Source organism: Ictalurus furcatus, chromosome 20, assembly GCF_023375685.1.
Source record: "Ictalurus furcatus strain D&B chromosome 20, Billie_1.0, whole genome shotgun sequence".
Classification (NCBI taxonomy): Eukaryota; Metazoa; Chordata; class Actinopteri; order Siluriformes; family Ictaluridae; genus Ictalurus; species Ictalurus furcatus.
The window spans coordinates 10,217,099-10,241,604 of record NC_071274.1 but is presented as its reverse complement, the minus strand read 5'-3'; the positions used below and the strand labels follow the sequence as shown (position 1 = coordinate 10,241,604).

At 41.1% G+C, this 24,506-nt stretch overlaps 1 protein-coding gene across 1 annotated transcript in view; it reads right to left on the bottom strand.

Moving 5' to 3' along the window:
• Positions 1 to 24,506, bottom strand: part of LOC128624250 (fibronectin type III domain-containing protein 7-like) — an 81,057-nt gene that overhangs the window by 40,957 nt on the left and 15,594 nt on the right. The gene's annotated exons all lie outside the window — the stretch shown is intronic.

Genomic DNA, 24,506 nt, shown 5'->3' with positions numbered 1-24,506 from the left:
TGGGCCTAATAAAAGTATTTCTGTTTTATCAGAATTAAGTAAGAGGAAGTTAATAAGCATCCAACGTCTAATGTCCTTTACACAACTAGTAAAATGAAATTAATATCTACTCATTTTAATAGGTGTTAGCTTTGATGCTGAAGACTTTAAATGCCTCTTATGCAAATGCAATCAGTGTTCGAATTTAAAAGACTATTTTCAACATCAGCACAGCATCTGAGAAACAGCAAAACAGTTTTTTGTGTGTTTGAGGGGTGTTCATACAAAACAAATATTTACGGTTTGTTTCGAACTCACAGAAGCAGAAATCATAATGATTGTTCAATAAATGACTTAAAGCCTGAACTACTTGAGAAACGGGGGTCAAGCTTAGATCTGTCTTTTGAAAATCATTATTCTGACAGTATCCAGATTGATAATGTTGGTACTGAGCCCTCAGATGATTTAAGTACAGAGGACTTGGGTGATTCTAATTTTGATGTTCAGGATTTAAATGAATTGCCACATAATGTTGAGCTCAAAGTTACGGCTATCTTACTGAAGCTAGAACATATTTATGTTGTTCCTAATGTGGCTGTTGATGAACTTTTGCAAGAGTTTGACTATTTAATAAACACTGCTTCTGTCCCTCTTATCCATCAAACCTTAGCTCAGCACTTACAGAATGGTTATTGTCAAGTATGTAACAGTTTTCCAAGCGCTAACATCTACTCTTTGTGAGTCAAATCCAGTTTCCGCTTCTTTTGGTGCTCGGGGCCCACTTTCCTCTTCCTGGAAGCGAAAGACCTATTACAAAAAAAATTTGTAATTGTTGAATCTACAGGATTGGTGATTGATGCCCAAAACAGCAAATCCTTTTAATACATCTCTATACTAAAATCTTTACAGCAGATATTAAGTTGTAAAACGTTTTTGGATAAAGCAATCAATTTGAAAGCTCCCCATCAAATTCAGTCTGATAAAATTCAGTATAAGTCATTCTATGATTATATTAATTAAAAGAAAATTTGCAGTTGCTATTATTTTGTACATAGATGATTTTGAAATCTGTAATCCCCTTGGCACTTCCAGAAAAAACATAAAATCTGTGGGATATATTGGGCATTAGGGAACTTATCTGCTAATTTTCACTCATCGCTGTCCAATATATATTTAGCTGGCTTATTCATAGTGAGGATGTTAAGTGCTATGCTTATGCCTGTGTACTGGAGCCCTTAGTAGATGATCTTCTGATATTAGAACAACAAGTACTGTTATTTGCGAAGTTGGGAAAAAATGTGAAAGGCTTTGTTCATTGTATAGTAGCAGATAATCTTGGGGCCCACAGTATTGCAGGTTTTGTGGAAAATTTTTCAGGTAAATATGTTTGCAGATTTTGTACAGCAGAAAATGAAGACAGTCACATTGCTGAATTTCTGAGAATTACAACCGTTCAACTTCAAGCACAATTCCTGACTTCCTTGGACAAGCACCACAGCAAGCTGATTGAGATCATTAGAAACAAGGGAGGAGTTGTCAGAGAGAAGACCCGGAATATAATGAAAGTTCTTGATCAGGTACGTACTTGCTCAATACATCAAAATTAGCCTTATATCACTGTAAATAGAAGCAAGGTTTTGATTTGGTCAACACATTTGATTGTGAAGTTAGTTTACACATTGGAAGATGTACTAAATTTATCTTCTGAGTTTGAAAGTTAACTGAATTAGTAATTTAATGTCGGCAGTGTTGAGAGGCTGAGGTAAATTCGCTGATGTTAACTTGGCCAGCTAAGGGATGATGGAGGTCATAAAAAAGGTTTCAAATGCATAGGCCTCATCTATGCTCTAACCTTAAGCTATCCAAATGAGATCAAATACATGTTCTATTCGCTGCAGAAAATATTCATGGAGATAGAATCAAAGAAAATGGAATGCAGAGTGTGCAGTGTCAAGCTCTAAATATTGGATTAATCAACAAAAGGCATTTGGGTACAGCATGTTCCCTTTCAAAGGGAACTCAACATTGCGTGAGCTCCATACTGTGGGAACCGCCCTCACACGTGACCGGCATCTGAAGCTTGTGTAGTATCATGCCTATTTATAGGCCTGCCGTGATCAAGTGACATGGCAGTTAAGCGTGTCGTGTGATATAAAACCGGCACCTGTGAACCACACCATCAGCCTTATTATCTTCAGCGAGACTGCATGTCGGTCGTTTGTGTAATGCTCGCAAAAAGACTCTTCATTTTCTCTCTATCTTTAAAAAAAACTCTTTACTTGTCTGTCCCTTTAAAAGAAAAAATAGAAAAGTATGAGTGAGAGTGAATTCAGGAAGTGTGTTATGCCTTGCTCCCATTTCATCACGGGGACAGATGGACACACTTTCTGTGTGAAGTGTCTAGGGATGGAGCATGCCAGGGCAGCCCTCAAGAGGTCTGACTATGCGCATTGTGAACACCTTACAATTAGGCATCTCTGCTTGCGACTCACGCTCGTCGCAGCCAAAGGGAGTTGGGTTTCAGAGCCTTGCGAATCTCAGGACCTGGGGATCTCGTATGGATCTGGAAGAGAAGCCGGAGACGAGCGCTGCTCTACCTCTTGCTCTGTCTTCCAGGTCTGGCCGGATTTTGTAGCTCGCATCATGACTCCTCCGCTATGGAAAGCCTATATATATATATACACACACACACACACACACACACACACACACACACATATATATATATATATATATATAAATAAAAAAATAATTCCTCTCTGACTCCGAGTTGCCACAAGGATGTGCTAAAAATGGAGAGCAGCTCTCAAGCATATAAAGAAATGCTTGAAGTGAATACTAAGGCTGGATGAGCTTTTTTCTCCCCAGTGAAAATAAATCTCCCTCACAATACAGAAAGCTCAGATTTTTTTCCAGAAGTGATGACAAAATATGGATTATTGGTCGGATTTATATTAATGTCAGATTATTCGGCCATCGTGTGGAATGAATGGCACGGCTATTTAGCTATGCCGAAGGTGGAGGAGGCGCTTGGGAGCTACCTCTCTCCATCGACGGCAGGTAATTTAGGGGGGCCGGCTTTGCCATCCATTTGGTTTTGCTTGTGGGTCACTGCATACAATGGCAGTGTTGCAGGCCTACCAAGCAGACCTGCTGAGTGAGCTTGACACATGGCAGCATTCAGCCAGTTCCTTCTTCGTTGCGTCGAGTTCACCTGGGTATCCATGAGTGGAGCCTGGACCAGCGCTAGTGCGAGGGGGGCACAGAAGTCGATGTGCTCACCACAGTAGTCAACACAGAGCAGAGCCCAACATTAACGCAGAAAGTAGGATCCCTCTTGGACAAAGGGGTCATAGAACATGGGCGGCTGTGGTTCAGGTGATAGAACGGGTTGTCCACTAATCGTAGGGTTAGCGGTTCGATTCCCGGCCCTCATGACTCCATATACCGAAGTGTCCTTGGGCAAGACACCGAACCCCAAGTTGCTCCTGATGGCAAGTTAGCACCTTGCAGGCAGCTCTGCTACCATTGGTGTGTGAGTGTGTGTGTGTGAATGGCTAAATGAGACACAGTGTAAAGCGTTTTGGAACTGCTAAGGTTAACAAAGCACTATACAAGTGCAGACCTTTTACCCTGTTCCCTGAGGGAGGGAGGTTTTTACAGACATTATTTCCTGGTCCACAAAAAAAGATGGGAGTATACGGCCAATTTTAGATCTGCGTCATTTGAACCATACTCATCAGACATACAGGTTCGAGATGCTGATGCTCAAACTTATCGTTCGACAGATTCAGATTGAGGACTGGTTTGTGACGATAGAGCTAAATGACACATATTTCCACATAGAAATATTGCCCAGTCACAGGAAGTTCCTGAGGTTTGCGTTTGGAGGCAATGCATACCAATATTGGGTTCTTCCCTTCGGGCTAGCTTTATCCCCTCACACCTACACAAAGTGCATGGATGCCGTTCTGGCTCCCTTGCGACTCCATTGTATCCGTGTACTAAACTACCTGGACGACTGGTTAATTCTAGCAGGATCCAGGGAACTGGCGATTCAACTTCAAGATGTTGTTCTCACCCAGGTTGTAATGATTTTACTATGATGAGGGTGTTTCTATCCCCAACATGCCTATCAACATTGAGCAAGATAAAGCTGGATCTGGGCATCCCCTGCAGTCTCTATGAGAGACTGTTGGGGCTTATGGCAGGAATAACCAATGATATACCATTAGGCCTATTACACAGGAGGCCGTTTCAGTGGTGGCTGAAAAGTTGGGGGTTTCGTCCAAGGACGAAACCTCTGAGAGTAATCAGTGTCATGTGGCGATGCTTACGTGCTCTGAAAATTTGGAGGTGACCTCCCTCATGGGCTGGGGCACAGTCTTAGATGGCTGTCCACCTCACGGTCTCTGGAGTGGCCCTCATCTGGAGTGGCATATAAATCGCCTAGAAATGCGGGTGTTATTTCTAGCATTGAAATTCTTTCTTCCTCAATTGAGAGGTCACCATGTGTTAGTTGTGACAGACAACACAGCGATGGTCTGATATATCAACCACCAGGGAGGATTATGTTTGCGCCCCCTGTTCAGGCAAATGCAACTAATTCTTCTCTGGGCACAGGGAAAGTTTTGTCAGTGAGTGCAATATTCATTCTGGGCAACTGGAATGTTGGGGCAGACATCCTGTTGAGGAAGGGGCTGAGGCCCAGTGATTGGAAGCTCCATCCACAAGTGGTGGAGTCCATATGGTGGAAGTTCGGCCAAGTGGAAGTGGATGTGTTCGCCTCCGAGGAGACGACACACTGCCTGCTGTGGTTTGCCCTCACTCTTCCCACACCACTGGGGCTGGACACCATGGTGCACACGTGGCTGAGGTCACATCTGTTTTCCCATGATCGATCTGCTCCCACAAGTTCTAGTGAGAGTTCGCCAAGACTGTCTACGTCTGCTGCTAGTAGCACCTTATTGGCCATCTCAAATTTGGTTCTCAGAGATCCTGAATATCCCTGCTGGATGGCACTCCTTGGGAGATTCCCATCCGCAGGGATCTACTGTCTCAAGCCAGATGGCTGGTTTATCACCCTCGGCCAGAACTATGGAAACTGTGGGTCTGGCCCCTGAGGAGCACCAGCTCTTAGATTCTGGTCTCGCAACTGAGGTTGTAGAGACCATGTTGAACACTAGAGCACTATCCACGAGGAAATTGTATGTGCTCAAGTGGAGACTTTTTGTCTCATGGTGTGAGGAACGTCAACTAGACCCAGTGAACTGTGCAATAGCTACAGTCCTGAAGTTCTTATGGGGACATTTCTCAGCAGGGTTGGCTCCTTCTACAAACAGGGTCTACGTGGCTGCCATTTCGGTCAGCCATGCCGCTATTGATGGAGCCTCTGTGGGGCAACATCCTCTAACTTCAAGGTTTATGCATGGTGGCAGGCAGCTGAGGCCCATCTGCAGACCATGCATACCTTCCTGGGACCTTTTTGTGATCCTGGAAGGTCTGTCAGGTGCCCCATTTGAGCCCTTAGAGTCAGCCTCAGAGAAGCTTCTGACTCTAAAGGTAGCTCTTCTGCTGGCCCTGGCATCTCTCAAGTGAGTAGGAGATCTACAAGATCTCTCTGTTGCTCCTTCCTGCTTTGACTTTGCCCCTGGATTAGCCAAGGCCTACCTATATCCTAGGCCAGATTATATTCCTAAAGTGCCTGTGTCTGCTGCCCAGCCAGTAGTGTTGCAGGCTTTCTGCCCTCCTCCGTTCCTCACACCAGAACAAGAGAAATTGTACCTACTGTGTCCAGTAAAGCTCTCTGTACTTACGTCCACCACTCCGGCCAGTGGCATAAGTCGGAGCAGCTGCTGGTCTGCTTTGGCGGCGACAGTAGAGGTGATGCTGTGTCGAAGGAACTCATCTCTAATTGGATAGTGGAAGCTATCTCTATAGCTTATGAAGTGCGTGGTCTTGCTATGCCTCTGGGCATAAGGGCTTATTCCACTAGGGGGGTTGCTTGCTCGAAGGCTTTGTCCAAAGGGGTACCCTTACAGGATGTGTGTGCTGCAGCAGGGTGGTCTGCGCCAGGAAAATTCATTCAACAGTACAGCCTGGATATACATTCCACCCCGGGCTCAAGTGTCTTGCAAGTGACCCTTGGGCTCTGATCTTTTTGTACAGGCCATACCCTCAGTATGATGGAGTGGGTATTGTCGGTCCCACAGCGTGGAGCACACGAACGTTGAGTTCCCTTTGGAAGGGAACGTCAGTTAGTCTTCGCTTAAGATAATAGAGGCTGACAGCACGATTCACAGGTGCCGTTTTTATATCACACGATGCTCTTAATTGCCACGTCACCTTATCCCAGCCTTATCTATTCATAGGCCTAATGTTACACAAACTTCAGATGCCGTGCGACCGTGCTTCCCAGAGCATGGAGCTCACGCAACGTCTTGTTGCCTTCTCAGGGAACAGAGTTACATGCGTAACCCAGACGTTTTTTGTTCAGTTTTATAGTTTGTATTCAAATACATTGCAGGATAATGGAAGGGGTCATTGTTAATGTAAATAAGAGAGAGAAATAGACCTTAATCCAAAACTGGCCTAAAGTATTTTTGTGGTATAAATATTGTGGCACTGATATTAATCGAACCCCCGGCCCCAGCAGTTGAACTGTATTTATCCTTAGTTAATTTTCTTGGTCACTTAATCTTGCATTTGTAATGGTTTAATATAATATGACATTCCTATAGTCTGTTCATTTTATTAAAGGATAGCCGTTTTAACACTGTTAGAAACTATTTTTTTACACTTCTTAATGGCTGTTACATTACAAGTTTTGAAGGAGAGATGTAGACCCGTTTTACATGTAAAGAGTTATGTGGTTACAGTTACAGAATGGTTGCAGGTTTAAAAACATAGAAAAGACCACAATTTACTTAATTTTATACTTAGTATGTTTTATTTCCTCAACCAGTGTTGATGTCTAAAACATATACTGGCTAGCTTTATTGGCTGCAGAAATTATTATGGGTTTTATTTATATTTTTGGTGGGGTTTTTTTAAAAACATTTTTTATTATTTAAAAAAGACATCACAATAAACATTAAGGTCTTTTGAAGAGAATATTCCTTTCTTTATTTATAGTAAGTAAGCTAAATTAAACATTGACTAACAAAATGTTTTTAGTTTTATCTTAAGTGAAAATTCCACTTAACTAATTTAGCTTTTGTTTATGGTAAAATTTAAGTTGTAAAAAAGCAAAAATTATTATACTGACCTACATTTTGTTTTGTGTCTAAAGAAAATATGTTGATTAAGGTATAGTTAGAAATTATAGTTTCTACAGAATCAGAAATTTTACTTGAGGTAAGTTAATAAAATTTCCTGTAACAAAATTAGTTAATTAATTAGTTCATTCAAATGTAAAAACTATACTTAGATGTAATAGTACATATTAGGTTATTCCAAAATGAAAAATTAAGTTGTAACAAATCTCTTTATATCATCTTTATAATGAGGGTGCACGGTGGCTTAGTGGTTAGCACGTTTGCCTCACACTGCCAGGGTCGGGGGTTCGATTCCCATGGCTCTGTGTGTGCGGAGTTTGCATGTTCTCCCTGTGCTGTGGGGGTTTCCTCCGGGTACTCCGGTTTCCTCCCCCAGTCCAAAGACATGCATGGTAGGTTGATTGGCGTGTCTAAAGTGTCCATAGTGGATGAATGTGTGTGTGATTGTGTGCCCTGTGATGGACTGGCACCCTGTCCAGGGTGTACCCTGCCTTGTACCTGATGCTCCCTGGGATAGGCTCCAGGTTTCCCCGTGACCCTGAAAAGGAGTAAGCGGTTGAAGATGGATGGATCTTTATAATAAATTACATTTATAAATGTAAATAATCTTTTTATGAATGTAAATTCTTCTCTTTGGGAAAAGAAATATTTTTGATTAATATTAAATCAAAATTTAAGGTTTGTACCAAATCTTAAATATAATTTGAGAAAAACTAATAAATTTGGGTATAACAAATTAGAGTATTTTAGTATTCATTTTAGTGAAACATAAATATTTCAGTATCATTTTTTCAGTGTATATACATACAGGTGCATCTCAAATAATTATTCAATTAATTTAATTCAAAAAGTTGAACTTTCATATATTCTAGATTCATTACACATAAAGTGATATATTTCAAGCCTTTTTTTATTTTAATCTTGATGATTATGGCTTATAGCTCATGGAAATCAAAAATCTAGTATCTCAATATATTAGAATAAAGAATTTATAATACACAAATGTAAATCAGCTTATTAATTCAAAACACCTGAAAAGGTTTCCTGAGCCTTTAATCTCTCAATCTGGTTCAGTACTCACAACCACAGTCATGGGAAAGATGAAAGACAATTTTGCATGTCAGTGATGATTTGGGGTCATCTGCTGGTGTTGGTCCACTGTGTTTTCTCAAGTCAAGAGTCAATGCAGCCATCTACCAGGAGATTTTAGAGCACTTCATCTGTCCATCTGCTGACAAGCTTTATGGAGATGCTGATTTCCTTTTCCAGCAGGACTTGGCACCTGCCCACAGGGCCAAAACTACTAGAAACTGGTTTGCTGACCACGGTATTACTGTGCTTCATTGGCCAGCCAACTTGCCTGACCTGAACTGTCAAGAGGAAGATGAGAGACACCAGACCCAGAAATACAGACAAGCTGAAGGCCGCTATCAAAACAACCTGGGTTTTTGTGAGCCATAACACCTCGCAGTGCCACAGGCTGATTGCCTCCATGCCACGGGACATTGATGCAGTAATTTGTGCAAAAGCATCCCTGACCAAGTATTGAGTGCATAAATAAACATACTTTTCAGAAGGTTGACATTTCTGTATTATAAATTCTTCATTGTAATAAATTAGAGATACTGGATTTTTGATTTCCATGAGCTGTAAGCTATAATAATCAAGATTAAAGATTAAAACAAAAACGGCTTGAAATATTTTACTTCATGTGTGATGAATCTAGAATATTTGACAGTTCCCCGTAATTAAATTACTGGAAAAAAATTTACTTTTCCACAATATTCAATATTTTATATATATATATATATATATATATATATATATATATATATATATATATATACACACACACACACACACACACATACACACACACATCAATCAGCCATGACATTAAAACTACCTGCCTAATATGCCTCTGACACATCAAGGCATGGATTTCACAAGACAGAAAGAAAGTATGCTGTGGTATCTGGTACCGAGACATTAGCAGCAGATCTTTTAAGTCTTGTAAGTTGCGAGGTGGGGCCTCCATGGATCAGACTTCTTTCTCCAGCACATCGCACAAATACTCGACCAGATTAAGATCTGGGGAATTTCTAGGAGGCCAAGTCTACACCATGAACTCTTTGTCATGTTCCTTAAACCGTTCCTGAACAATTTTTGCAATGTGGCAGGGTGCATTATCCTGCTGAAAGAGGCCAATGCCATTAGGGAATACTGTTGCCATGAAGGGGTGTACTTGGTCTGCAACAATGTTTAGGTAGGTGGTATGTGTCAAAGTAACATCCACTTGAATGCCAGGACCCAAGGTTTCCTAGCAGAAAGTTGTCTAGAGCATCACACTCTATCCACCGGCTTGCCCTCTTCTCATAGTGCATCCTGGTGCATCTCTTCCCAAGGTATGCAACACACACAGACCTGAAATGTGATTCATCAGATCAGGCCACCTTCTTCCATTGCTCCATGGTCCAGATCTGATGCTCACTTGCCCATTGTAGGTGCTTTTGGCAGTGGACAGGGATCAGCGTAGGCACTCTGATCATTCTGCAGCTAAGCAGCTCCATACGCAGCAAGTTGCAATGCATTGTGTTCTGTCACCTTTCTATCATAGCCAGCATTAACTTTTATTGCAATTTGTGCTTCAGTAGTTCTGTGGGATCAGACCAGAGCCTTAGGTACTTAGGACACTCTGTCACCAGTTCACCAGTTGTCCTTCCTTGGACCACTTTTGGTAGATACTAACCACTGCATACCAGAAACACCTCAAAAGACCAGCTGTTTTGGAGATGATCTGACCCAGTCATCTAGCCATCACAATTTGGTCAAACTTGCTCAGATCCTTATGCCTGCCCATTTTTCCTGTGGACCAGACATCAACTTTGAGAACTGACTGTTCACTTCACTTGACTTGCTGCGTAATATATCCCACCCCTTGATATGATCAATGCGATTCACTTAACCTGTCGGTGGTTTTATTGTTATGGCTGATTGGTGTAAATATATATACAGTACTGTGCAAAAATTTTAGGCACATACAAAGAAATGTTGGAGAGCAAAGATGGCTTCAAAATAATGAAATTAAATGTTTCTACATTAAAATAATACGGTAAAGAGCAGTAAACTGTAGTAAATGAAACAAAGTCAATATTTGGTGTGACAAAAAAATAAAAATAAAACTATTTGTGAAGTTTAATAAGGAAATTAGCTGGTAAGCTTTATTGAGCATCTTGCAGAACTAGCCAAAGTTCTTTGACTGTAGCACTTGCTTCTTATTTTTCCAGCAAAACCCAGCAGCTTTCATTGTGTTTTTTTGTCTGAAAAGTGATAATGTGGAAGTCATAAAATAAAAATCTATAAAATATGTACTAAAAAAATAGGGTTCCTAAAACATCTGCACAGTACTATTACGTTATAAGTTTCTGTCACAGCATCTCAACTGGTTGAAGTCAGGACTTGTGCTATGCAACTCCAGAACTTAAATTTAGCTTCTTTTGAGCCATTCAGTGGTGGATTTACTCCTATGCTTTGGATCATTGATTTGGATCACTACGTTTACATGGACAGCAATAATCTAATTATTGATCTTATTCTGAATAAGACAATATTGTGATTAAGGTGTTTACATGAGTTGCTTTTAGAATACTCATTTCATGTTCCCATTTTACATATTATAGAACATAGCTCGATTAATGGCACATATCATTACATGGCCATGCCACGCCATCCATTCCCTCCAGAATTTCACGTATCAACATAGAGTTCGTCTTCGTTATGGTACCACATACAGCTTATCATTTTTAATTTTACGAAAGCTTCAAATGCAGTTAATTATTTGTCATGTTATACATGCAAATAGACGACGGCAGATACAAATTCTCCAGCAACAGGCCTCCTCTGTACTTTCATTCGGCATGACAAACTCGGAGGTACTGGATGAGAGTACGAAGTAAGGACTGGTGGGAGAGAGTTGGGGATGTGGGTGGCATCCCCTTGGGGATGCGGGTAGCAGTAGTCCTGTACCGACTTGTTAGATTCGGGTAATACCGAGTAATAGCTAATCAATTTGGTGGGCACAAATGCACGGTCAAAAAGTTTGTGTACATGTTTTGCAAAGGAATGGTATCCTATGCAAAAAATCTCATCCAGGTTCCTCGTCTGGAGGAGGCAAATGCAATTGCTCACTGATTCGAAATGGAACATCACATTCCACAAATAATTGGAAGCGTTGACGGGACGCACATTCCCATACTTCCGCCAGAAGATGGATATAGGGACATTGGTAATCATAAAGGGTGGCCCTGATACGTGCTGCGGGCAGTCGTGGATGACCGATATTGGTAAGTAGCCAAGAATACGTTTATTTACCTGTATTAGCCCATATGAATCTTGCCTTTATTGTATATAGATGTATACATACATATTATATATGTATACATATTATAAATACATGTATTTATGTATTTGTTGCTTGATCAGTTGTTTTTACTGGTATCTGTCCTATCATAAGTTCCTATTTAAGTATTTATCTGTCCTGTGACGTGTTTTATGACTTGTCTGTAACAAGCACAATAACACATTTTATTTACTATAAATATAAGTGCTTTTCAGTTGGATGACTACTAGGGATGCACCGAAGGTTCGGCAACCGAAATTATTCGGCTGAAAATAGCAAAAAAAAAGCACTTTCGGTGTTCAGCCGAATAAGTGAAAAGGCCAAATAAATTTGACCGAACAATGACGTGTTTGATGACGCGCCAAATAGCCTAACAACCAGAGTGAGATGCGCAAATTTCATGACCTCCACTTCCGGCAGCGCACTCGGAGCGATGAGAGGGTACGCGCATGCACAAGCTACGTGCACGAGCTACATGCACGAGCGCATGCTCTTCGGATGTTGACAACCATGACATTGTTTACTGTGGACACGTGTGTTTGTTTTGTTTCTGTTCCAGAGTATTCTGTCACGTCGCGAGACATAAGGGAGTAGAGTACGGAAGCAGGTAAAGACGTATTTATTTAAGGGAACATAACATTAACAACGTATCTAACTATACTATATCTACTGTAATACTCTGCAAGGTGTACAGGGACGCGAGCGGTACATATCCCCAATATAATCAGCCATATATAACCGATTAGAACCTTTTTTTGCATTCTTGTCAATGGACTTTTTAATGCATTTTTTTGTTGTAGGCTACAGAGTGTTACATTCTTTCAGCAGTCAGTTATAGGCCTAACATAGGCTATTCAAGGGGGGCTCAAAGATGACCACATCAAAATATTTTTATTTTACTCATTTATTTATTTAAAGTTATATTGTGCCTTGTTGGTAGCCTATGCCTGCTGGAATGAAAAAAAATGTTCAGTGTTAAATAAATATTTTGAAATTGTTGTTTTTGTAATTGATTTTTTTCTTTGAAAAGCAACACAAAAAAGTAAAAAGCACATTTTGACTATTTAATTTATGCAATGGTGAAAAAAATGGCGAAAATAAATGGAAAAAATGCAAAAAAACGTGTTCGGTATTTGGCCTTCGGCCAAGTTTTTAATTATATTCGGTTTTGGCCAAGAATTTTCATTTCGGTGCATCCCTAATAACTACCTTTCTCTCAAACCTATATATCGTATGTAAAACACTAGAGCCTAAGTTGTAGTGTACATTGTCACTGAGTTTATCTGCTAATATGACCAATAAACTCAGTATCAGGTCTACTTCTGTAATGCTGACATTACTTTTTTTATCTAACTTTTGGATTGTCAATTACTAAGTTCCTGGGAGCGTGCATGATGCCAATGAACTGTAGCAATCACAGCTGTTCAAAAAGGCCCATCTACTCTCCAGGGTAAAAATATTTTGCCATGATCTTGCCTGGTAACATTAAATGCTCACAGTGACATCAATAACAGTCATACATCAACAACTAATGTTGTTGTATGACCTTTAGGGATTTCATACAACTTTCACGGGGAAACCTGTGCGTTTCTTTCTCCTCGGAGATCCAGCTTATCCACTGGTTGATGAAGTGTTACCCACAGTCTCCAGACCTAAAACTTGAACAAGAGTCGTTCAATGTTCACCTCAGCTCAGCAAGAACAACAGTGGAGATTTCTTTTGGGAGGCTGAAGTCAAGGTGGAGGGTGCTCCTGAAACACAGTGATTTTGTTGTGCACTGCACAGTTTTTGTGAACAAGAAAAGGAGCAGGTCCCCCAATGCTGGTTGGAGGAGGCAACAGTTATGGAGAGCGCCTTACCACTGCCCCACAGTGCACCACAGAACCACACTCCCAGTACAGATGCTGATGTCATGAGAGATGCATTATCACCATAAATGTCAGCAACCTTTCTCCTTCGGAGGAGTATACATTAGCACAAGTGGTTAACTTTCAGCGTATTTGCTTGCGTTGAGGAGCTTGGCAATTCACACTTCTTAGTATTTGTTCAACGTTATCTCCAGTCTCTGATGTTAACTGCATTCAAGAAGTTATTTTATGAAGAAGTGCTGCACTTTTTATTTTAATGTGAACTAGTTCTTTAAGTACTTTGTGTGTTAGTCATTAATCACAGAAAGAAATACCATTTCTGCTGGGTTTTGTATGCTTTAATTCCAGAAACACTGCACACAGGTTTGAAGTACAAAAAAAGACACAACAAAAAGGACAATAAAAAAGGGACCGCTTCATGTTCTGCTCATATTCATGTTATGTTAAATATTACTTTACAAAAAATAGAGGTTTAAATAAAAAATCTTTTCCAACCCTGTCCAGGGTGTACCCTGCCTTGTGCCCCATGCTCCCTGGGGTCGGCTCCAGGTACCACACGACCCTGTAGGGTAAGCAGTATAGAAAATTAATGTTTTTGTTTTTTTGGGGTTTTTTTGGTTTTTTTACAAAAAATGAACAATTTCACATACTAAGCAATTTTATATAACAAAAGACAAGACCCATTCTTTCCAAATATGAGGTAGGCAAAATTTCAAGTGCATCTAAACTCAAGCCAATACAGGCATTCACAAACTATTTTACATAAGCAGGTTTTCTGCTAACCTAAGGGCAGGCTGCTTACAGGTGAGTATATGATCAAGCATAGTTATTTTCTTCTTCGACCCATGTTCAGGAGTGGATGTGTTTGACGCAGTAAAACCATGCATGGGATAGTTAGATGGGGGGGGGGGGGGGTGTAGGAGGTGCAAACACTGGCTGTGGCTGGGTGCTTCAGAATCCCTCAACAATTTTTGATATGCGCTTGTTGGAATGGACATTTCTCTCAATTAAAGCACTAAGGAGTCTCTCCTCTCTTTGCTCTGATGGCTGGATTTGGTCTTGAACCCATTCATATATATATATATATATATATATATATATATATATATATATATATATATATATAAAGACTATTTAAAGACGAATTTCCTTGATTTTGCAAGTTTTGACTTACAACTGAAATAACATTTATATCACAAACATGTCATCTTTTGTCCTAAGTGGGTCGACATCTGGTGCCATGCCTGAAAAGCTTTCCTCTTGAGTACCAGACGTATCAGCTTATGATGCATTATCTTCATCTCCATCCTCATTCATCCTAGAGAACTCACTTCATCCCCAATGATACTCTCTATATGGCAAAGTAAATCCATAAAATTTGCAATGTATAGCCTATTTACTGTAACCTACTAGTTAGCTAATAGCAGAAAAACAAATACAACCAGCTCAAACATACTTACCGTCCATTGCATCCTCGTCTCTGTCAAACCCAACGTCTGCTCCATTCTCGGATATGTTGGACAAAGGTTGATGGCCAAGTATGTCATGCATACTTTCAAAATATGGGAAAGATGAAGGATTAGAACCGCAGGTGTTATTCTGTTTTTTCGCCCGATAGTAGCTACGTTTTAGGATTTTCCAGCAGGTGCAAACTTGTTCAGCCAAACTTACATTCTCCTTTCTCCTAGAGAGCTGAATTCATGTTTCCCTTAATTATTGCAAGTTGCTCAGGCCCTGAAGCAACAAAGCATCCCCACACCATCACACTGGCACCACTATGCTTGACCGTAGGAATGATGATCTTTTTGTGGAATTCCGTGTTTGGTTTATGCCAGATGTAATGGGACACTTGTCTTCTAAGCAGTTCCACTTTCAATTCATCAATCCACAGAACATTCTCCCAAAAGGTTTGAGGATCATCAAGGTGTGTTTTGGCAAAATTCAGATGAGCCTTAATGGGTTAGCAGTGGCTTAGCAATGGTATTCACCTTGCCACTCTTCCATGGATGCCACTCTTCCATGGACCTTTATTGATGCAAGAGAGGCCTGTAAGTCCTTTGATGTTGTCCTTGGCTCTTTTGTGACTTCCTGGATGAGTAGTTGCCATGCACTTGGAGAAATTTGGGAAGGTTGGTCAGTACTGTGCCGAGTTTTTTCATTTGCAAATAATGGCTCTCATTGTGGTTCTTTGGCATCCCAGAGCCTTTGAAATAGCTTTGTGACCCTTCCCAGACTGATGTATTTCAGTCACTTTCTTCCTATCTGAAATTTCTTTCAACTTTGGTATAGTTTGTTACTGGGTAAGACCTTTTAACCAACTTTCTGCTGTTGAAAAAGATCAAATTAAAATTTGATTGAACAGGGCTGACAGTAATCAGGCCTGGTTGTGTCTAGTACAGCTAACCCCCATTTGAATGCAGTTTCATAAATTTGGGGAATTAGTAACTACAGGGGCAAATACATTTTCACACAGGCCTAGTTGGAATTGGATAACTTTTTTTGCCTCAATAAATAACATTTTCATTTAAAAAAATGAATTTTGTGTTTACTCAGATTGCCTTTGTTTTATCTTAGATTTTGTTTTAATTTCTGAAACAATTTAGTACGAGGTATACACAAAAACAGAAGAAATCAGGTATATGTGGGGGGTGGGGGGGGGTCTTCATCAATATCATCACCACATCATGGGAAAAATTTATAAGTGGAACCCACAAAGAAACAGAAAGAACATGCAAAATTATGCACAGATAGTAGCCCAAGCTCAGGATCAAACTGAGGACCCTGGAGCTGTGAGGTAGCAGCACAACCCGCTACAGCACCATACAGCAACATTGGCAAAAAGTAAATTCCCGGGCTAAAACTAAATGCGGTAAATTGAAAACATTATTGGTAAATAAATTTATCACAATTTTATCTTTTTCCTTATTCTTTAAGACAGGGGTTTCCAAACTTTTATTTGGGGCCAGATGGAGGAAGGAAAATGCAGTCACGGGCCACAGACTCACTTTTTTCATTGTCATGTCAACACCAGAATCGATGTTACACTACTTCTCCCAGAACGCATCGCAGCCTACAACATGGTCAGCATGAACTACAACACCCAACACCCTCAAACTCTGTCATGTTCACAATCACTATCATATTGATCACCTACAACTGTACACAATCACAGCCACAGCACCACTGCAAAGTATATGCTCTGCGTCTTCGTTACCAGTCAATACCAAGCCTCTGTATTTTGTCATTCTGGCATTCTTGTTTTGATCCTGTTTTGCATCTTTTGGTTTTTTGAGCCAGCCCTCAAAGCTGCTTATTTTCAAGGGTTAAACCCGGACATCCTCACCAAACTGGCATGTTGAGATGATCAGGCATTCAACCCTCTCATTGACCTTTCCATTTAGCTAGACCTCCTCCTAAGGGACTGAAAGGAGGCTAAAGTTTCAACTAGGTCAAGTCAGACAAACGTCCATGGAACGCCAAAGGCATCAGAAGGAAAGACTGTGCTACTATTCTGGCAGCCCCAAGTGGCACTCCCTTACTCCATGTCTTGCTCTCCCATGGTGACTAACCCTAACCCTCCAAGTTTCTTTCTCCACAAAACTGAAAATCCAGGCCCTGGACAGAAATTCCCCCTGAATATCATGACCTAAAGGAAGTCTTCAGCAAAGCCAAGGCCAGTGGGCTTGGTGGGTGCCGTGCCTACATGTAAGTGCATTTAACCCTTGTCTGCCAAGGAAACCCAGGCCATAGACAAATACATTAAGAACCTAGAGTACATTAAGTTAGCTAAAAGACTGAACTCTTGCCAAGCATGTGGACCCTGTTCTTTGCAAGATTTCTATACATCATCTCCTACAGATTAGCTCCAACTACACAAAGGCTGATTCTCTCTCCATCTCTATCCAGCCCCTCCCAGAGACAATCACCACTAATGCTACGTTTTAGTTCCCCTCAGTATGTGGATTTTAAGCACTTTATGCTAAATGCTTGACAGAGTTGTGTAGTTAAAGGTTTAGAGAGACCAACATGTAGCTTGTCTTAAGTCTTAAAAACCCTTGGATTCCTGGCAAACAGTTGCTTCCAAAGTAAGTTGGTACATCAGATCAAATGACTGCACATATGTTGCTTTAAGGGCACCTAGTCAGAATGAATCTGCTATCATCAATAGAAAGCAATTTCCTTCTATAAAAGAACAAGTATATTTCCTTCTATAAAAGAACAAGTATATTTCATTCCCTAACCCAAATAGCACAGAGGAGAGATGCGAAAATGCACATGTTCAATTGTCGAGAGTACCATATGTCTGCTTAAAGAGTGATGGATTGTCTGGATGCAACATGAGGGAGACTGCTATACCAAACAGAAAAAAGTCTGATGGATTGTGAGGGCATGTATTGTGCTGAACAACATGGTTCCCCCTCCTCATCTCACCTCAGGTGTGCATATGCAAGGTTTTATAAATCTGAATATGTTTGTGCACGCTCCATTTACTGGTTTTTGTGTGAATAAACACTTTTACACTGGAATCTATGCAAAGTTTTATAAATGAGACCTCTGATCGGGCCCCACTGGTTATTTGACTGTAAAATATATAAATATTTATAATAACATGCATTCTTATGTGTTGACAAATACAGCGTGACATCTTACCCACTGATAGGGCAAATTGTCACAAGTACACACCCGCTACTTAACTGTCTGTAACTCCATACTGAAAAACAATATAATATAATTATAATTGACACTATATGGCCAAAAGTTTGTGGACAGCTAATCATCATGAACTTTTAGGGTATGTGCCTAAAAAAAGACATCAGTCTTTCATTTGGTATGGCTTTTATTTCTATCGCAATGTATCTTGTCCAAGAAAACAGTGAAAAGTATGACAACATGCCCTGCTCTCCCCTACTAATAACACAACAAAATATGAACTTTTTGATCAATCTATAACTACTAGGTGCTAAAACTCTTGTTTTTAGCTGGACTGGGTGATTGGTGATTGATTGATTGAGCTTGTTTTATTTATGTACTTATTTTTCATCTGGCTAAGTGTTTATTTAATGCTGTAAAGTATGTTGTTAAGTTAATAGTTAATATTACATAGTATTAGGCACACAGTTCCTCTTTCACATGGTAGGTTATTATGTACCATCAACCACTTAAGGAAATTTGAACATCACTCAGCGCAGGTGCGTTCCAGTGCAGAACCTATTCAACCGGAATGGGTGAAAGCACACTGCTGCCACTAAAAAATCAACACATCGCACATCGCCTTTAACATTGCCACGATGCTCCCTAAATGCGCATTTTCTGGTAAATTATATGAAGTCCACTCTTACCTTCGATGTGCACATGATCATTAAGATTATTGTTAATAAATCTTGCGATCCCATATCTCAGGTTCTCAGCGCTGTCCTGGGCCACGCTGACACTTACTGCTGTTTATCCTGTTAGTTGTGAGGGTAGTGTCTTTAGCTCCCCATTTACTTTTTCTTTGTCCAAAAGGTACTTTATTGTTCAGTTTCTAACAATGGTGTGTCCTGCCTCCCTCTGGCACTGAGGGAAATGTATACTGAGCTCAATTCATACAGACTACGGACACAGGTCCCGAATGCAGAATGCCGTAGGCCTCGTTTCTCTTTGTTAATTTTACAGTGTATAATTATTAGCACCCTTTTGTGAAATGAACAATGATATAAAAAGAATGGCATGCAGTGAGTAAATAATTTGAGCATATGGGAGTGCTGTAGCTTTTATTTTATAAACAATGTTTCTTTTCCCCAAAAACTATTTTATGAAGTGCTTTTTTTTTCCTGCAAAAACTGTTTTCAAAATTATTTGCACCCCCACAATTAATATTTGGTTAAGTCTCCGCTGATATCTAGCACATGCAGCCTCTTCCTATCAACTGCTGTTAATTTGTTCAAGAGAAAAAGGTTAGTTTAATCTGATATATAGTCTAATTTTTCAGATTATGCTACAACTGTTGTACTTTCAAGAATTACAAGGAATACTTTCCTTAAAAAATATTAATGCAGCTATACAAAGATAATAGCTCAATGATTAATGTTACTAGTAGTAGCTACCAGAAGGTCTGCCGGCCTGGCTTAACTGCTCTGCTAAATTTTTGGTTTTTACTTATACTGTACATGTCACTTGAGTGCCGACCATATCAATTAATAATTTGTATTAATCATCAAGTAATACATATGAAATAAATCTTTGGTTTTTACTTTACCCCACTTATGTTGTACATGTCACTTGAGTGCCGACCATATCAATTAAAAATTTGTATTAATAATCAAGTAATGCAAATGGAAAACCTCTATCATAAAATGTGCATACACCCTAATTTGTACTAATACCTGTTTAGTTAGTTATTTAGTTTAAATAAATTGGAAGCATATTGTAATTGTGACCTGAGGCATACTTCTTTTGAAGGACAAGAATAGGTTTTGGTTCTGTTTTGTTTTTACCCTTTGTTGTTTAATTTGTTTTTGAAGGTTTTTTTTGCTATCACAGCTATTGTTTTACTTTTTTCATATGTTGGTCGTCATGGAAATTGTGATGTATCTCAATTGTTTAGTTGAGAGATTTTTCAAATGGGTATATGCATGGTGGGTGTACCCTACATGCTTTAACTTACTGGTTTTCTTTTCCAGGGATTAGTTGTAATATTCCAATTTTACACCTCATTAAATATGCTTGGAAATTATAGTAACAAGAAAACCACAAAGTTCTCTGTTAGAGTAGATACGTGAACGTGAGGAGTCTAATTGAACCAGCAAAGCGATCTTTTTCAGTACCTCAGGATGCTTAAAACAGATATACAGTTGCGGTCAGGAGTTTACATACACACATCATGGACATAAATGTCATGGCAATATTGGGCTTTCAATAATTTCTTTGAACTTTTCTTTTTCTGTGGCAGAATGATTGTAAAACATACATCTTTAATTAAAAAAAACAAGAATTTGCTTCACAAGTTTTCATTCATTTGGGGTTCCTTTTCAAAGGGAACGCCACATTGCGTGAGCTCAATGCTGTGGGAAGCACCCTTGCATGTGACTGGCATCTGAAGCTTGTGTAACATCATGCCCATTTATAGGCCTGCCGTGATCAGGTGACGTGGCAATTAAGCGCGTCGCGTGATATAAAAACAGCACCTGTGAACCGTGCCGTCAGCCTTATTATTTTCAGTGAGACTGCATGTCGGTCATTTGTGTAATGCTCGCAAAAGACTCTTCATTTCCTCACTATCTTTTCAAAAACAGAAAGAAAAATCTAAAGTCTCTTTAAAAAAAAAAGCGGGGGAAAAAAGAATGAGCAAGAGGACTCAGTTCAAGGACTGGTTTGTGACAATACAGCTAAAAGACGCATATTTCCAGATAGGAATATTGCCCAGTCACAGGATGTTCCTGATGTTCACATTTGGAGGCAACGCATACAAATATCGGGTTCTTCCCTTTGGGCTAGCTTTATCCCCTCACACCTTCACAAAGTGCATGTACTAAACTACCTGGATGACTGGTTAATTCTAGCACGATCCAGGGAACTGGCGCTTCAACATCAAGATGGTTGTTCTCGCCCATATGAGGAGCTTGGGGCTCAGGTTGAACCTCAAGAAAAGTATGCTTTCTCCAGTGCAGTGTACAACTTTTCTATGGGTTATACTGGGTTCTACTATGATGAGGGCGTTTCTATCCCCAACACATGTAGGGTCAATCCTATCGACATTGAGCAAGAAAAAGGGTCTGGGCATCCCCTCCAGTCTCTACAAGAGATTGTTGGGCCTTATTGCAGCAGCACATGAGACCGTTTCAGTGGTGGCTGAAAAGTCGGGGGTTTTGTCCAATGACGTAACCTCTGAGAGTAATCAGTGTCACGCGGCGGTGCCTATGTGTTCTGAGAATTTGGTGGTGTCCCCGGTTTCTAGCTTTGGGTCACACTCTAGGGGCATCTCCTTATTACAAGACGGTAATGAAATCTCCCTCGTGGGCTGGGGTGTAGTCTTAGATGGCTGTCCAGCTCGCGGTCTTTGGAGCCGCCCTCATCTAGAATGCCATATAAATTGCCTAGAGATGCAGGCTGTATTTCTAGCACTGAAGTTCTTTCTTCCTCAATTAAGAAGTCGCCATGTGTTAGTTGTGATAGACAACACAGTGGTGGTCTCATATATCAACCACCAGGGAGGGTTATGTTCACGCCCCCTGTTCAGGCAGGCACAACTAATTTTTCTCTGGGCAGAGAGAAGGTTCTTGTCAGTGAGTGCAATGTTGATTCTGGGCAGCCAGAATGTGGGGGCAAACATCCTGTTGAGGCAGGGGCTGAGGCCCGGGGTTTGGAGGCTCCGTCCTCAAGTGGTGGAGTCCATATGGGGGAGGTTCGGCCAAGCAGAAGTGGATGTGTTCGCCTCCGAGGAGACAACACACTGACTACTGTGGTTCACCCTCACTCCTCCCGCACCATTAGGGCTGGACGCCATGGTGCACATGTGGCCAAGGTCACATCTGTATGCTTTTCCCCCGATTGCTCTGCTCCCGCAAATTCTAGCGAGACTTCACCAAGACGGTCTACGTCTTTTGCGAGTAGCACCTTATTGGCCAGCTCGAATATGGTTCTCAGAGATAATATCACTGCTAGACGACACTCCTTGGGCAATTCCCATCCGCAGGAATCTACTGTCTCAAGCCAGAGGGCTGATTTATCACTCTCGGCTGGAACTATGGAAACTGTGGGTCTGGCCCCTGATGGGCACCAGCTCTTAGATTCTGGTTCCACAACTGAGGTTGTAGAGACCATGTTGAATGCTAGAGTACCATCCACAAGGAAATTGTATGTGCTCAAGTGGTGACTTTTGGTGAGGTGTGGGGAAAGTCAGCTAGATCCAGTGCACTGCCAGTAGCTACAGTCCTGGAGTTCATACAAGGGCATTTCTCAGCAGGGTTGGATCCTACAATCAGGGTCTACATGGCTGCCATTTTGTTCAGCCATGCCCCTATTGATGGAGCCTCTGTGGGGCAACATCCTCTAACTTTAAGGTTTATGCATGGTGTCAGGTGGCTGAGGCCCATCTGCAGACCACACATACCTTCCCTGGACGTTTCTGTGGTCCTGCAAGGTCTGTCAGGTACCCCATTTGAGCCCTTAGAGTCAGCCTCAGATAAGCTTCTGACTCTAAAAGTATCAGTTCTGCTGGCCATGACATCTCTCAAGCGAGTAGGAGATCTACAAGCTCTCTCTGTTGCCCCTTCCTGCCTTGACTTTACCCATGGATTAGCCAAGACCTTCCTGCATCCCAGGCCGGATTATATTCCTAAAGTGCCTACATCTGCTGCCTAGCCAGTAGCATTGTAGGCTTTCTGCCCTCCTCCGTTCCTAACACCGAAACAATAGAAATTGCACCCACTGTGTCCAGTAAAGGCGCTCTGTACCTACATCCACCACTCCGGCCAGTGGCGTAAGTCGGAGCAACTGCTGGTCTTCTTTGGTGGTGACAGTAGACGTGATGCTATGTTGAAGTAGCGCATCTCTAATTGGATAGTGGAAGCAATCTCTATCGCTTATGAGGCGCGGTCTCGCTACGCCTCTGGGCATAAGGGGTCATTCCACTAGGGGGTCGCATCCTCGAAGGCTTTGTCCAAAGGGGTATCCTTACAGGATGTGTGTGCTGTGGCAGGGTGGTCTACGCTGCACACATTCATTCAATATTACAGCTTGGATATACAGTGCATCTGGAAAGTATTCACAGCGCTTCACTTTTTCCACATTTTTTATGTTACAGCCTTATTCCAAAATGGATTAAATTCATTATTTTCCTCAAAATTATACAAACAATACCCCATAATGACAACGTGAAAGAAGTTTGTTTGAAATCTTTGCAAATTTATTAAAAATAAAAAACAACAAAAGCACATGTACATAAGTATTCATAACCTTTGCCATGACACTCAAAATTGAGCTCAGGTGCATCCGTTTCCACTGATCATCCTTGAGATGTTTCAACAACTTGATTGGAGTTCACCTGTTGTAAATTCAGTTGATTGGACATGATTTGGAAAGGCACACACCTGTCTATAAAAGGTCCCACAGTTAACAATGCATGTCAGAGCACAAACCAAGCCATGAAGTCCAAGGAATTGTCTGTAGACCTCAGAGACAGGATTGTATCAAGGCACAGATCTGGGGAAGGGTACAGAAACATTTCTGCAGCATTGAAGGTCCCAATGAGCACAGTGGCCTCCATCATCTGTAAATGGAAGAAGTTTGGAACCACCAGGACTCTTCCTAGAGCTGGCCGCCCGTCCAAACTGAGCGATCAGGGGAGAAGGGCCTTAGTGAGGGCGGTGACCAAAAACCTGATGGTCACTCTGACAGAGCTCCAGCGTGTCTCTGTGGAGAGAGGAGAACCTTCCAGAAGAACAACCATCTCTGCAGAACTCCACCAATCAGGCCTGTATGGTAGAGTGGCCAGACGGAAGCCACTCCTCAGTAAAAGGCACATGACAGCCCGCCTGGAGTTTGCCAAAAGGCACCTGAAGGACTCTCAGACCATGAGAAACAAAGATTGAACTCTTTGGCCTGAATAGCAAGTGTCATGTCTGGAGGAAACCAGGCACCAGTCATCACCTGGCCAATACCATCCCTACAGTGAAGCATGGTGGTGGCAGCATCATTCTGTGGGGATGTTTTTCAGCGGCAGGAACTGGGAGACTAGTCAGGATTGAGGAAAAGATGAATGCAGCAATGTACAGAGATATCATTGATGAAAACCGGCTCCAGAGCACTCTGGACCTCAGACTGGGGCGAATGTTCATCTTCCAACAGGACAACGACCCACAGCCAAGATAACAAAAGATGTAAAAGCATGAAGTAGCCTGTTGCTAGTATGAATTATGTTTTAACACACTGCTAACATGAATTAGCATGTTTCTAGCACGAATTAGTACTTTGCTAGCATGAATTAGCATGTTGCTAGCATGG